Raw genomic sequence first — 14473 nt, 5'->3', positions numbered from 1 at the left:
TTTTTTTTTTTCTCCAAGATTCATAATACCAAGATATAGGCCTAGTAAGAGAAAGATGCATGCTTTTTAGGCACTGTAAAAGAGAAACTAAAAAAACTATTGTGATTAAACATCTCTCATTTTTTCATATTTGCATACATTAAGACATTTACTTTCCCTATAACAATAAAGGACTCAGCTACATTTAGGTTTGCCCAGCCACTCTCTAGAGAATGAATAATGGATGTTCTAGCAAGGGAAAAGACTTTACACAGTGCATATTAAAATACATCGGTTAAATAGTAGCAAATCATCCCTTGAGATGATTGTGAGATTAAATCTCCATATTTGCATCCATGTACATTTGCGAATGCACTCTCTCTGTAATGTCACGATTGCACTCTAACTAGGAATCGCAACTTCACTGTTACACCCATTAGTGAGAGTGGACAGTTTAAATCGCCTCACCTGTTAATAACATTAAACTATTGTAGCCTAATATAAAACTGATTGGTTGTATAGATTATGCCTTAATGCAGTTTCCATACTACTCAAGTCGTATATCACCAATGTCAAAATGTAAATTTAAAAAAAAAATATTGGGTTGTAACTTGTGACTGGTTGGTAACTTGTGACTGCTAACTGCCCCTTAGGTTTAATTTACATGTACTTTGACATATGCAACCCCAAACTCCAAACCCTAAAACTTATTTAAGGATTTTTTCCATAGAACTTCCCTAATCCAATAAAATATTATTTTGCATATTTTGTTAATATTCAGTCTATCTGAATATTATGTCTATTGCAAAATTCAACATATTGAGCACCATACCCTGAAATAATTTTCAGCTAAAAAGGTTGTGTTGACGTGCAGGTGGCCTGTTCATTTTAATAAGCAAACCAGGTGGTGAGATCCTGCTCGGCCATTTAAACAAATGCACAAAACTTTGTGATTTTTCTTTCAGTAAACATTAACTTGTTTGATTTTTTTCTCAAAAGCATGAAGGGGAGGATGAAAAGACACATTAGAAGGTTGAATCCAGATGGAAATTTGGTTACCTAGGTGAACCTGCCCGTATTAGTGAAAACAGAAACCTGAGAGGACTATTATGAACTGGGCTTTGCTTTAGCTCGGCACAAAGCTAAGAGAGGCCAAGCACTGAATCCCACACAGACAGCCTGGTTATTTCAGATTAATATCAAGCAGAAACATGACAGTACCAAATTCGGTTTGAAATTAGGTGAATATGGGGGGACAAAAAAATGCCAAGAGAGACACTTTCAGGTTAGGTAAGCATGCTGTTAACAATTTAGATAAGTAAAAACATTAGCAGGCTGTTCTTGTGGTTTTTAAATCACACAGAGTATTTCTGTGTACATGTGTTATCAACAGAAGCAAAAGTAGTTAGCAACATAAAGCATGTCTGAACATAAAGAGCTCAACATAAGGAACAAGCTTGTGGCAGCATGCTTGTACTGGTTAGGATAACTGCGAAATCAAGCCAATTGCTAAATTTTTATTAATTAACGGTGTTCACAACAATCTATATTATTACAGCTCTCTATATGAAGCATAGACTTCATTCAAGTGAAAGAAAGTCAAACGTTTTGCTGAAAAATGCACAATACACAATCTTCCAGCCTAGGGTTAAAGCATTATTAACAATGATTTGTATAGTGTAATTTAATGGAATTTAATGAAGTATACTGTAATTTAATGGAAAACTATGTGAGTGGCATGGCAGGGTTTTGAACAGCCTTCGAATCGTAGCTGGGCACCACAGTGTTCAAATTAAGGATGCGGTGTGAGACCTCCTTTAGAGTCTCCTAGTTAGCCAAAATAAGGGTATCTTTCCCATTCTCAACATCAACATCAAACCAAAAAACTATTAATGCAGCCAAAGCCAAATTATACAAAACAGAAATTAAGATTAATTAAAACAGATTAATGAATTGCTTAGCTGGGTCTTCAGGCTATGCAGTCACCTCACCTCCCAATCCGAGTCATTCTTTCTTTTGTCACGTCACAGCCCCATAGCTGAAGCTATGCAGTACGCAATGTATGCAATTTGAGACTGGAAATGCATCACGAAACTTTAAGAGAAAAAAATTAAAATATTACTATGGGAATTACTAATTATTGGGAATGATTAACTAATTTCTGTATCCAATACGGTCGTCACATCACGTGACGTGACAATAGAACGAACGACTCGGAACCAAAGACTTCAGAGGTGAACTAATCATTTCCGTTTCCTGTACAGAACCTATGGGATGTTGCACATGCACGATCAACACAAAATGATCGAATCACGCTCTCACTCTCAGATTAAACTCACCATATCATCCTGTCTTTATTCTTAAAGTTGTATCGCTTTTAGACAAACCATCAGCATGTAACCACTGGACACCTAAAGGTATTGTGTAGGATGACATCGGCCTAGCTGACATTGATGGGGTAACTCAAGCAGTCCGACAGGCTGAGGTAGACGCCTTCATCTGAAACCTGAGATCAGTGGTCAGTCAACCAAGCTCTCTGTAGGTTGTCAGTTTGCCACAACACATACAGTCAAATGTGGGCTGTTAAATACATTAGAGTGTACAAGTATATACACACACAGCCTAAATAATGGCTTTTTTGTTACTTTGGAGGTCAATAATACCTTGAGAAACTTTTACCATTCCCATTCATATCAATGCTAGCTGCTCAGCTGATACAATTTGAACTCTGCCATCTTTGCTCAAGGGCCTCCAGTGCTAATAAACTAAATATATCGATATTTGTATTTTGTCCGATTATAAAACTAAAGCTGTGAGGGGTAGAATTACAGTGTGTTCAATGGATTATGCGGTAGTTTAACAACATACCATTTGTTCAACTGACAAAACATCTTTCCGAATAAAACTTTCAGTAGACGAAAACTCTGTAAAAGTTGTAAGTTGTAAAAATTAAGTGATCTTCAGAACCTTTATACAGTGTGCACCATTATAAAGACTATAAGTTTATCCCTTACAGCCTCGTTTTCACCGTGTTAAATTCAATATGGCGTCTAACCTGACTATGGTCTACAGTCCACAAAAGACCAGCTACTTCATGACTAGGGTTAAAATGTATAAAGAAAGATCTCAAACAAGGCAGATTTGCATAAATGTTGGGCACTCAATAGAGCAAAGTTGTACGTTCCTCAGACCTGCCTGTTCCTGCCCCAAACCTTCAGCTCAGTATTTATCAACGCTACCCTTCACTGCATTCCATTGAGCGCTGAACTTTAGAAGTCAGTGTAGGGGAGATCAGAGGAGGGTTCATTCCCTGAATATCTTTTCCTCACTTCAATCACACCTGCTGGAATCTTGTTATAAAATGTTTATGGTTAATGATTGACTCAGTTGCTGAATTCAGAACCACATACAAGCATACTGCTCTTCCAACCATTTTTAGGATATCTTTCTATGGCAGGAATAGTAATGTAAGAGTATGAGGTTCTGATATTGCTCAAGTCTACATGATCTCCATCATGAACAGCCATCAAAACAACCAATTAGAGCAGGTATCATCAAGCACAGGAGTTCCCAGGGCGGTATTCTCTCTAGTGTAGATCTGATGGCACAAATTCAAATTTACAATGCCACTATCAGAGACCTGATTGAATTTTTTTTTTCTGAAGTTGAAATGCAATTGTAGCTTAGGTTTGTCAAGCACGTACATTATGTTAGTGCTGGAATATACAGCCCAATTTTTTTTAAATCTGAACATATTTTTAAACACTAGGCATCATACTCTTGTCGACTTTTTAAATGGTTATTGACAAAAACTGGGCATCATGCACTAAATTACTACTACTAAATACACTACCAGACAAACACAACAAACTCACACAGAAACATGCACCTTGTTTCTAGGAGATGCATGGCAAATGAGTCTGTACCTGTCATACACTACAGCCTGGTTTCACAGACAGGGCTTAGATTAAAGCTGCATTATGCAGCTTTGCCAATTTCTTCGCTGTTTTCTCGCTTTTTGCTCGCGGGTTTCTCTATAGAGCTCCCCCTACAGCTTCGGAATAGATATTTGACAACACGGTCGTCAAAACTCGTTGGCTCGTCCCATCTTCTCCCGCTGGTCATGTGCATTTGTTTTCAAAGAACCCGGCGAACGCACGGAGCCATGTCCACTGAGGTATGTATAATACACAGAAGGCTAGCATATAAATGTTTAGATAGTATATGCGTGCAGTGCCGTAAAGCAGTTTGTTACATCGCGAGACCTGATATCACGCGATACTTCCTGACGCTGCGGCCCGCCGGCCCAAAGTTGCAAGGGTGGTTTTTCGTCTCACAGGCACTCGAGGGGTGCGAGAAGACCACCATTCAACCCGAAAACAGTCATATAACCATTCCAATGACTTCGGTTAAGATAAAAAAGTTACTTAGTTCACCTTTAAGCCAGGATTAAGCCATAGTTTAATTAGGACATTTAAATAGCTTTTATAAACATGCCTGAGCAAGAAGTGCATCTTGAGACAAAACAATGCCACTGACATATTAGATTTGTCAGAGCAAGTTGCTTTCAGTGAAAACAGCTCAAACATGCATTTTAATCTGGGACTAGTAAGACTTAAACCTTGTCTGTGAAACCGGGGGTAAGTGTTTTTCTGTGAAATCTGTAAACTCAGACTGCCCAAAATCTGCTGACTGGCTCTTTCAGCAACTGCCATTGACTTGTCCAGACTGTAAATCGGGGCTAAAATTTGTGCAGAGAATTCCAGCCTTTAAACATACTGCAATCAGACATACATAAGTGATGCTCAGTATATATTTCAACAGACAGATGAAGACTGTAACTGTGCATGTCAACATATTAGGGAAAGCAAGTCAACTGTGGCTCAGTCTGATAGAAAACAGTCATTTGACCTATAACTTCACTGTCAAATGGCACAGTTATGTAAAGACTCAGAGTAAACCATATTTACAAAGATGAATGTCACTTGCAAATGTGGGTATGCCATACGTCACGAAGAACAAAAAGACCTCTGTGAAACAACTGACACATTGAGAATGTAGGAGTTTCTTCTGCACCCACTAATCCCAGCTGCATCTTTGCTCAGAGTGCGTTTTCTCTCGTCACCTGACAAGATCTTCACGCTGCCACATGTGAATCTATCTACCTTCATTTTAATGAAAAATGCCTGATGGAAAGTGAAGAGCCAAACAGAGAAACCTCTTAGATATACCTCATGGAACAACTGAGTGATGTAGTTATCACTTTTAGTGAAGTGATGTCTTCGGCCACTTACAGGCATGATTAAATAAATATTTTAAAAATGGATATAGTGAAGTGATGTCTTCGGCCACTTACAGGCATGATTAAATAAATAATAAAGACCCCCATTTGTCTCGTTCTGACATTTTAAAAATGGAATTTAATTATACAACCTGGTGGACATAATGTGGACATCTTCTATGCGATGAAAATGTTTTATATGGGAAACAAACTTTAAACTCTGAGGAAGAAGAGGGAAAACAGCAAACAGTTCGACATGTAAACACGAACCAGTAGATGTATGGGTAAAGCATTTCTCGGCCTCCTATTCTTAGAAATCAATCCAAAACTCTAAAACAGACTAGAATAAAGTCACTGTGTTAGGCAGACACATAGTCTAAGGACAATGACCTTAAAGCGCTGAGAGCTCTCTGGGATGCAGAAAACCTGATCCTTTGGTATATTTTACTGGAATGTTTCTAGCTATAAATAAAAGAAAACGTCAAATGACCAGGTGTTCCTCTAAATCCAGTGTTTTGGACCATGTATCAGAATGCAGCAAGCCATTCAATCGGTCCATTCTGGGTAACAAAGAAAAGATTTTATGAATTTACAAAGCAGTTTAAGTCTGTGACTAGCCAACCTAAACAAGCAATGGCGTTTTTTCTTCATTTTGCACTTCTAATTAAGAGTCTTTACTAATTACTTTCTCATAAGCAAAAGGGGAAGCCTGAAAGCAATGCACTGATACTACTGACCAAAAAAAGCTATATTCAGGGAGGTTTTGAGAAGCCCTTTCGTGGATGCTCAAGGCAAAGCTGTGAACACAAAAGTACAAAAAGCAAAGCAATACTCCATAAAACTGCCAATAGCACCTTTTACTTTTGTTGTTGTAAATATTGCAATCATTAAATGAATGAGGAAATAACAAGAGGAAGTTCCCACCGGACTTTGATCGTCTAGATAATTAATTCCTAATTAATATGTAAACACGAAGTCTAGACAGCATCCTCAGCAAAAAGTCATACTGGAGTGTCTTGAATACGGTCAAACAAGCCAATGTGATGGTTCCTGATTGGATACGACCAGTTAACAACAACAAAAGATCTGGACCTCCTGCCTCTCGATTTTAATTGCCTTGTACCCGAGTCTTTTCCTCAAATATAACCTTCCTTGAGGCTAGCAGGACAAAAAAAGGGTGCATTTTTATGAGAAAAGGCTTTAACTGAAGGTACATTTACTGCTTATGATGGAAAATTACTGATTTGATTTAAAAATGTACATCCTATTCCACCAAGAGAAAGAACAAACATGAAGTTGATGAGGCATCAAATGCAGGTGATTAAATCACCATGGAAATAAAGGTCACTAACATTCTGAGTGCAAACAACTGGAAAAATTTTCCACTAGGAAGTCCTAAAAAAAATTTCGTGCTTTACTTTGAAGAGATAGAAAACAGCATTTACTCTTAAGGAAGGATTATAGCATGGTTTACTGTACCTATTTGAATGAGTAACTCAAATTGACAACCATCCTGAATGATGAATAATTTGAACACAGGATTGTATTTCTGTCTGCATTTTGTTCAACAATATAAGTAACAAGTTAAATTATGACACAACAAATTAAACTGGCCAGTGAGTGAATTTCAAGATTCGCCTACACTACAGTTATAGGTCAATATGACTTTTTTTTGTGAAAAATAAATTAATAAATGTATTCAGAGAGTCTGCATTAAATTAATCAGAAAGAGACATTTCTAAGTTTATAAAAGATTTATATTTCAAGTTCTTTTGAACTATTCATTCATCAAAGAATCCTGAAAAAAATATCAGTTTCCACAAAAATATTAAGCAGCACAATCGTTTTCAACATTGTTCATAAAAGGAGCACCAAATCAGCACATTAGAATGATTTCTGAATGATCATGTGAAAATTCATCTTTTACATCGCAGAAACGAAATACATTAAAATATATAAAAGTTTTTATAAAGTTTATTTAAATTGTAATATTTTTCCCATTATTGTTTTTGGTCAAATAAACGCAGCCTTTGTTTAAACCATGAACTCCACATTTTTTAACGACAGTGTATATTGACCAGGAGCAAGTTATGAAACAGAATTAAAAAAAAAAAAAATCTAGGTTTTTTTAAGAACTAACTAAATCAGAAGCAGTGTTAAAAAACAGCATAAAAAGACATGGTAACCCATCCACAATATAGTGTGAGATTCTCTATGCTAGAGATGTTTGGTAGGCTTGGAGCGATGGTAAAGGGGGTAGATTAGATTTGCAAACAATTCTAACCAAGCAGCAAAGTGGAAGTAATTTCCTCTGTATAAACAGGCGGCAGTGTGGATTTTACAGCCTGAGAGAGAGAGAGAGAGAGAGAGAGAGAGAGAGAGAGAGAGAGAGAGAGAGAGAGAGAGAGAGAGAGAGAGAGAGAGAGAGAGAGAGAGAGAGAGAGAGAGAGAGAGAGAGAGAGAGAGAGAGAGAGAGAGAGAGAGAGAGAGAGAGAGAGAGAGAGAGAGAGAGAGAGAGAGAGAGAGATCTAGGTGACAGTTTCCTTCACCATGAACTGAGCTTTGATCCCAATGTGGAAAGCTTCCTCAGCAAGGTGCAAATTGAGGAGGCTTCCGCCATATGTCCACAAGGGCCTGAACGTAGAAATTGTCTTTTAAAACCTGCATGGATTTCCTTTTTTTTGAAAAAGGAGATATTTTGAAGAACGTCTAAACACCATTTTTGTGTGTATCACAGAAGAAAGTCGGTTATACAGGTTTGGATAGGCATGAGGGCGAGTAAATGATTTTTGAATCCATCTAGCCTATCCTTTTTAACTGTAGTTGTAGCCGTTTTATTTTGTAACAAGTATCCTAATCAGAAACCAAGCCTGCTGTTGCTAACAAATGCATAATGGTACAGGATAAATATTTAATGAGGCACACAATGTGCATATAGAACATCCTTTTGTTTTCAAATTGACAGGAACATGTATGTGTTCACATGGGTAGAAAGTGAAATTCACATTCAAACCTCTTCTCATTTGAAACACCACATTGCCACCCATGAACAGCACTCAGCTTCAAAGAAAAGATCTAGCCATCTTGCTTTAACAATAAGAATCCCTCTGGAAAGCAAGCATAAAGGCAGACAGGGATCTCACATTCTTTAATATGGTCTTTCATTATGTCATTGGTGAAAGGAGGCTTTAGAAGACTTTCATCTTGAAACAGTTCCCTCTTTAAACAACTGGGACTACCTCCAAAAGATGTCTCGGCATCGCAAAGCCTTCTTCCATTCACAGTCTCGGAGCAGAACCGAACAGTTTACACCCTGTGGATGTGCCGATTTTCCTCTGGATTGGCCCCTTACAAAATATACTATCACAAGTTTAACGTGGTCAAAGAGGCCACAGACTTCTTGAGGAGTGCAACTGGAATAAGAGAGGGATCCAATCCAACAAAGAAGAATTTAAAAATTGTCTGCTGTTGAAATGATGGGTGAATGCATCCAGCGAATGATATTTGAAAGGGGAAAGGGCTCCCTTGTTTCAGATATACGCCAAACAGAGGTTTCATTTTTGATGGTGATAATATTTGTAGGTCGCTGACAATCCTTTTCACTAGCGCATAATAATGTCTTTGTGAGAGTCTATTGCAGACTGTACATGGCAATGATGCCAACCTGGAAGAATGAGCATGCCAACACTGCACACACAATGAACAAGTTAAAGTTCAGTGTATTTCAGGACTAAAAGTCCTCTCCTGGACCTTCATGGAAAGCTGCACTATAAAAAAAAATGTCATGTTACATATAAAATGACATTCCCAGAAGCCCATGGTTATGTTAAAGTTTAAATAGTTATGAGTTTTCCTTATTTAGGGCATTTCTGTTACATATCATGTTGTTAAGTAAATCTCATTATTTTAGTGTCACATGAGTAACCCTGATAGAGTTTTGTCTTTGTTGTATGACGCGATGCACTGTCCTCGTCTTGGTTTGTGTATAGTCACGGTTTATTGTGTCCCTTAAGATGAACTTTAATACATCAAGTAGCCCATTATGGTGGTTTTCAGTATCTTTTAAGGTACAAAGCAGATTTTGGTAGTACAACTACATTTTCCTGGATAACGACTGATAGGACGATAAATTCAGTAGTGAAAGAATGATAAGAATTTCAGTAAATGGCTGTTCGAGAACTCAAACCACCACCAAGCAGCTTTAAGACATCAGTCGTTTATAGTGTGGTTATCATGAAAATCAGTTCGAGCTTCCTGAAATCTGCACAGGAAAGGCGATCATCATAATTACTTACTTCCTGTCAAGCGACCTGAGGACTGCATCTGAAGAGTTCATGAATACAGGGAAATGTATAGCTAATCTAGGGGAGACCGGGGAGTGTACAATCACTTTAACCAAATTGTCAAATGTCTGTGTGTTCTATTAGTGTAACACAAACCATCTGGCCGTAAGTTGTAACATCAGCACTCACTTGACATGAATTTATACTACAGTTGTAGAATGTTAAACTACTATATTTAACAAACAAGTATAGTAACATTATATCATAACTTTAAGACACAAAAACACAGTTACAGACCTTGAACAATTACCCTGCTCTCCACAAGGTATAGCCAACTAAGTTATGAGAACTACAAACCTAAACTTATCATTTATCACATACACCTAAATAAATAAACATAAACGCATGGCGTAGCGGGAAGAATCAAGAACGCATGCTTCCTGACACAAAGGTTAGCTGCAAAAACTCTATCATTTATATCGAACGTTGTTTTAAAACAAATCATGGGTTCACTGAGTATAGTCTCAACACACAACATCTGAAGAAAATTATTTTCCTCACAAATGAGCTGACCCTGTTAACCATTAAAATTATATTGTAATCTCTTATCTTGACATGTAACAAGAGTCGTGCGACATGCACCTACTACAATCGCCCATAGCATTTATTCCAAACGTTGGTCCTGCAGTTTACATTCAGTGTTTTTATACCACTATCACGATTCATTTATATTTATAAATATACTCATAATTTTAACTTAAGACAAAATTTATCAGCTTAACATATCCCACAGAAAAACACAAGTGTTTTGCAGACCTGTTGTAGCTGCTGCGGGATCAGGTTTCGCACGCGCCCTGAAGTGAGCGATAAAGTCTAGTTTATAAGTAGCCTATGCGGTTAGCGTTTTTTTTTTTTTTTTTTTTAAAGGAACAATAAATTAGCCTACCTTTTTTTTAAAGAAGTTTGTTTTTACGTCCCTCTCCCGTCCGTGCGCTCCCCTTGTAAAAGTCCCGGTGAAGTGTCCTCCTGTCCTCTTCGCTCATGCGCACAAGAGCGTGTTTCACCCGAACGCACAATACATGTTCCCTGACGTGAGAGCGTGACGTGCAAATAACAGAGTACACAAAGGCAGGTGCTCCTCTGCTTACTATCCTCCTGGGAACCAGGAATACACTTTTGTACACTGTAGTGGACATTACATGTTAGTGAATTTCTCTGACACCATACATGTCACAGTTTTAAGTCTGGAAGTCATGTAAAGAGCACATTCGGGGCTTTTCACAGATACCAAATGCTTGAAAGTTTCACATGACAACAACTTCTCCTTGGTCTTTACAAATTACTGAAATGAAATTAGTGATCAAATTTAGCACTGTAATTAGCACTTAAATCTGACTAGTTTTCAAGTTAATTGTCACAAATCAATATATCAGGAAAATGTTATGGGTTTCTAATCAAAATATGACTTTCTGTTACAAAACAATACAATTGGTTTCATGTCCACTCTAGAGGACACTTGGAATCATGTTTATCAGGCATTTTGGGAGGAACAACAAGTAAATTATAAATTATATATCAATATTCCTATGAAATTTTAGATATTATTATGAAAATATTACCAATTATTACTCCTAATATTACACATTTTTCATTACATGTTGCCCCAAGAACATTAATATGCAAATTAGATACAGTGCATATTGTATTGAATAGAACAACCCATTTATGGCCATTTATTGCATAAATTAAAATAGTTGGCCTATATCAATTCATTCCATTATGCCATAACATAGTTGAGAATCATTTTTATACAAAGTTTGGTTAAAAAAATCCTGAAACCTAAAAATTGATTGGAGAATGAAAAAACAAAAAACACATTGTTTTTGCCTAAACATGAAAAATGTCATGCCTAATGACATGAAAAAATACTTAATTCAAAAAAACTTTTTTCCTGGGTCTCAGGAGGACATCAGCAGGGTCAGAAAGTCACCCAATTGTGATTATAATAACACCAAATTATTATAATTATTTATAGGCTATTTTAAGTTCAAATGTAAATGCTAATAGATAGAGATTTCCTGGGGCATTTTCACCTTTTCTCAAGTCAGGCCAACAATAGGCTATAAATGAACTTTGCAAAGTGGTGACTTTTATTTTGGTTTATGTTTAATAGGATCCAACACTTAACCTGAATGTTTTTACTTCTGTTCTAATTACCTTTCTAATAGACTGTATTGAACTCATTCATAAACTAAATGTTCTGAGAGTTTATTATTATTATTTATTATTATTATTATTTATTTATTTATTATAGTTTATTCTTAATACTTGTGTCATTATCCATGATCATTATTTTCATTTGTTTGTTTTGTGGTGTGGCTGATCATTGAGGGTTGAGGTGGGATGTGGCTTCAGAGAGTAGGGTCTAGGCCATTACAGCAGTGTTAACCAGTTTCTTAGAGCTAATTCTGTAACTTATTGCTCTTTATTAACTCAGTACTGTATATTCAGTCTGATTTAATGTCTATGTTTGTTATTATTCAAAGTTTATGAGAACATTTGCTGAAATGGGCTCATCATGCTTCTCAGTGGGGAAAGTGACACTTATTCAGGGCTGACCTCTAGTGGTTACTTACAGGTAGTTCGGTATGGAGTCAGAATAGCCTACACAAAATGTAAAAAAATCATAATTCAAATATAAGCACACCCTACCCCTAAACCTAACCCTAGACTGAAAAAAAAATCCGTTAAATTTACGGTAAAAAAAACTGCCAGCTGTGGTTGCTAGAAATTTACTGTAAAAAATACGGTAGCAACATTTTATGTTTTACAGACTTTACATGATGAACCATCACAAGCTGAGAAAGTTAATACTATATAGAAGCTGCACAGTGTCATTCACACAAACACTAAACACACATGCAATTTTTACTGCAAACTTTCTGTTAACCAATTAACAATTTTACACCGTAGCATGTTTACAGTCTTTTACTGTTAAAATCACAATAATTTTTTAGTGTACCCACAAGTTATCCATGAAATCAAAGGAAAATGATAGATGAATAACATTGATATAGAAGCACTTAACCCTGCTTGTAAGCCTACTTGACATAAACTGTCAACTTTTTTTTTTTTTTTTACTGTAAACTTGTCCCTCAAATCTGATTGGTTGATCAGAATGTTGATCCAGGAACAACAAAGACGTATATCCAGGAAAATGCTGCATTTGGTGAAATCAGGCTCTGTGAAATGGCAAGACAAAACTCTGCCATCATTGTATCTTTCTCATTTTAAGTAAAATGCTGAATATTCACAGCAAAAATGTTTTGGCAAAGATAATTTCCTATAGTCCTTTAGCACATACTGTAAACAGTATATAGTCTAATGCTTAACCTACTTTTCATACTGTCTGTATGTATAAAAAAAAAATCTGAAGTATGTTTCAGTAAATGTTAAATCTCTTGCATACCTATTTTAAGTTGAACTGAACAACAACTGATTAAAATAGGTCAAATTAAAATGAAAAAGCTCACAAATCCAGCCAATAATAAACCAGCCTGACTAGTATGAGACAAACTACAACATGGCAGACTGAAGACTGACTTCTTATAGTTGACAACTCTCTGAAAAATCCTCAGCAACTCTTTTTAGACCATTCAAACTCAAAAGGAATTTTTGTTTAGAACATTTACAGGTGGGATTAAATAAGTGAACAGAAGAAGAGTAGTAATGTCAGCCAGTGGGTCAGACTCAAACCCATGATCATGATGACACAGCAGATATCAGGCATGAGGGGGCTTTTCATTCACACTCATGTGTCCACAATGCAACATTGTTTTGAAACTTCCACGCAGTCAGTCAGTCACACCTCTAAACCTCTGGCTGTGCACTTCTCATTGGTTTAGTTTAGCTCTCCATATACTCCTCTCCAGCACCATTTCCGCCTTCATATTTGTGTTTCCGCGATTGAATGAGTTGCAGGAATAATCCATATTATTAATACAACAGCGAAATCTTTTTCATTTTTACATCAGCAAGAAGATCTTTAACTCTGCAGTCATGTCAGACCGTAGTTCATTCGACACTAATGTTGTGACTTTGACGAGATTTCTGCTCGAAGAGGGCAGGAAAGCCAAAGGCACAGGCGAGCTGACAACTCTCCTGAACGCGATGTGCACGGCTGTAAAAGCCATCTCGAGCGCTGTCAGGAAAGCTGGGATCGCGCACCTGTGAGTATACTTATATGCACACCACCGACAGAATCGATTGGGACTCCAAAGTGTTTGGGTTGCAAAAACATGAGTTGCAAAAATGAATGCGTTTGTTTTAGTTTAAAAACAGTGTCCATCTCTTGTTTACAGTACCCACAAGGTGAATGTGTTTTCACCAAGTACTAAAACATGTTCCTGGATCAACATTTCAATCAACCAATCAGATTTGAGGGACAAGTTTAATACAATTAGCTTAGTACTTAGTAATACAAGTACTTAGTAATGTATATCAAACAACATGTAGCCTACTTACTTTGGGGTTAGGAATAGGGGTTGGTATATGGTTATTTGCTTGTAATGATGCATAATGTAATGTTCTAACTTTATTAAGTAAATGTAACGTGTAACAAGGACACTGTAAAATAGAGTTACCAAAGCTTATATTTATTTTATTTTATTTTTTGCTCATTCAGACAGCAATATCATGCTGGTTTCTTCTTTTTTTCTTTTCTTTTTTTTCACATGTGATTAGCTTAAGTTTTGTTAGGAAATGCCAGCAGAACTGAACAACCTGAAGTTTGTACTTCTATGGCTTTAAAAAAATGAAATTGAGCCCTTTATATCACAAATTAGTTTATTATTCAGTATCCATTACATAGATTATGTTTGTAGTATCACATGAGAAAACAGTGCTGTTGTACTGGAAGTAGTGTGATGTT

General features: G+C 36.6%; 1 protein-coding gene across 4 annotated transcripts in view; it reads right to left on the bottom strand.

The window, feature by feature from the left end:
• Positions 1 to 10695, bottom strand: part of kank1a (KN motif and ankyrin repeat domains 1a) — a 48152-nt gene extending 37457 nt beyond the window's left edge. For 2 of the 4 annotated variants that reach the window (XM_081367130.1, XM_081367132.1), the window contains exon 1: positions 10490 to 10695. The gene's annotated coding sequence lies outside the window, so the exon portion shown is untranslated. Of the gene's footprint in view, positions 1 to 10359 lie in introns of all 4 variants that reach the window. The other 2 variants (XM_081367131.1, XM_081367133.1) reach the window with 1 other exon arrangement.
• Between the last annotated feature and the right edge of the window lie 3778 nt (positions 10696 to 14473).

The sequence above is a fragment of the Scardinius erythrophthalmus genome, assembly GCF_964197995.2.
Source record: "Scardinius erythrophthalmus genome assembly, chromosome: 5".
In the NCBI taxonomy this organism is placed as follows: Eukaryota; Metazoa; Chordata; class Actinopteri; order Cypriniformes; family Leuciscidae; genus Scardinius; species Scardinius erythrophthalmus.
The sequence above is the reverse complement of the archived record's forward strand: the minus strand, read 5'-3'. Positions and strand labels throughout refer to the sequence as shown.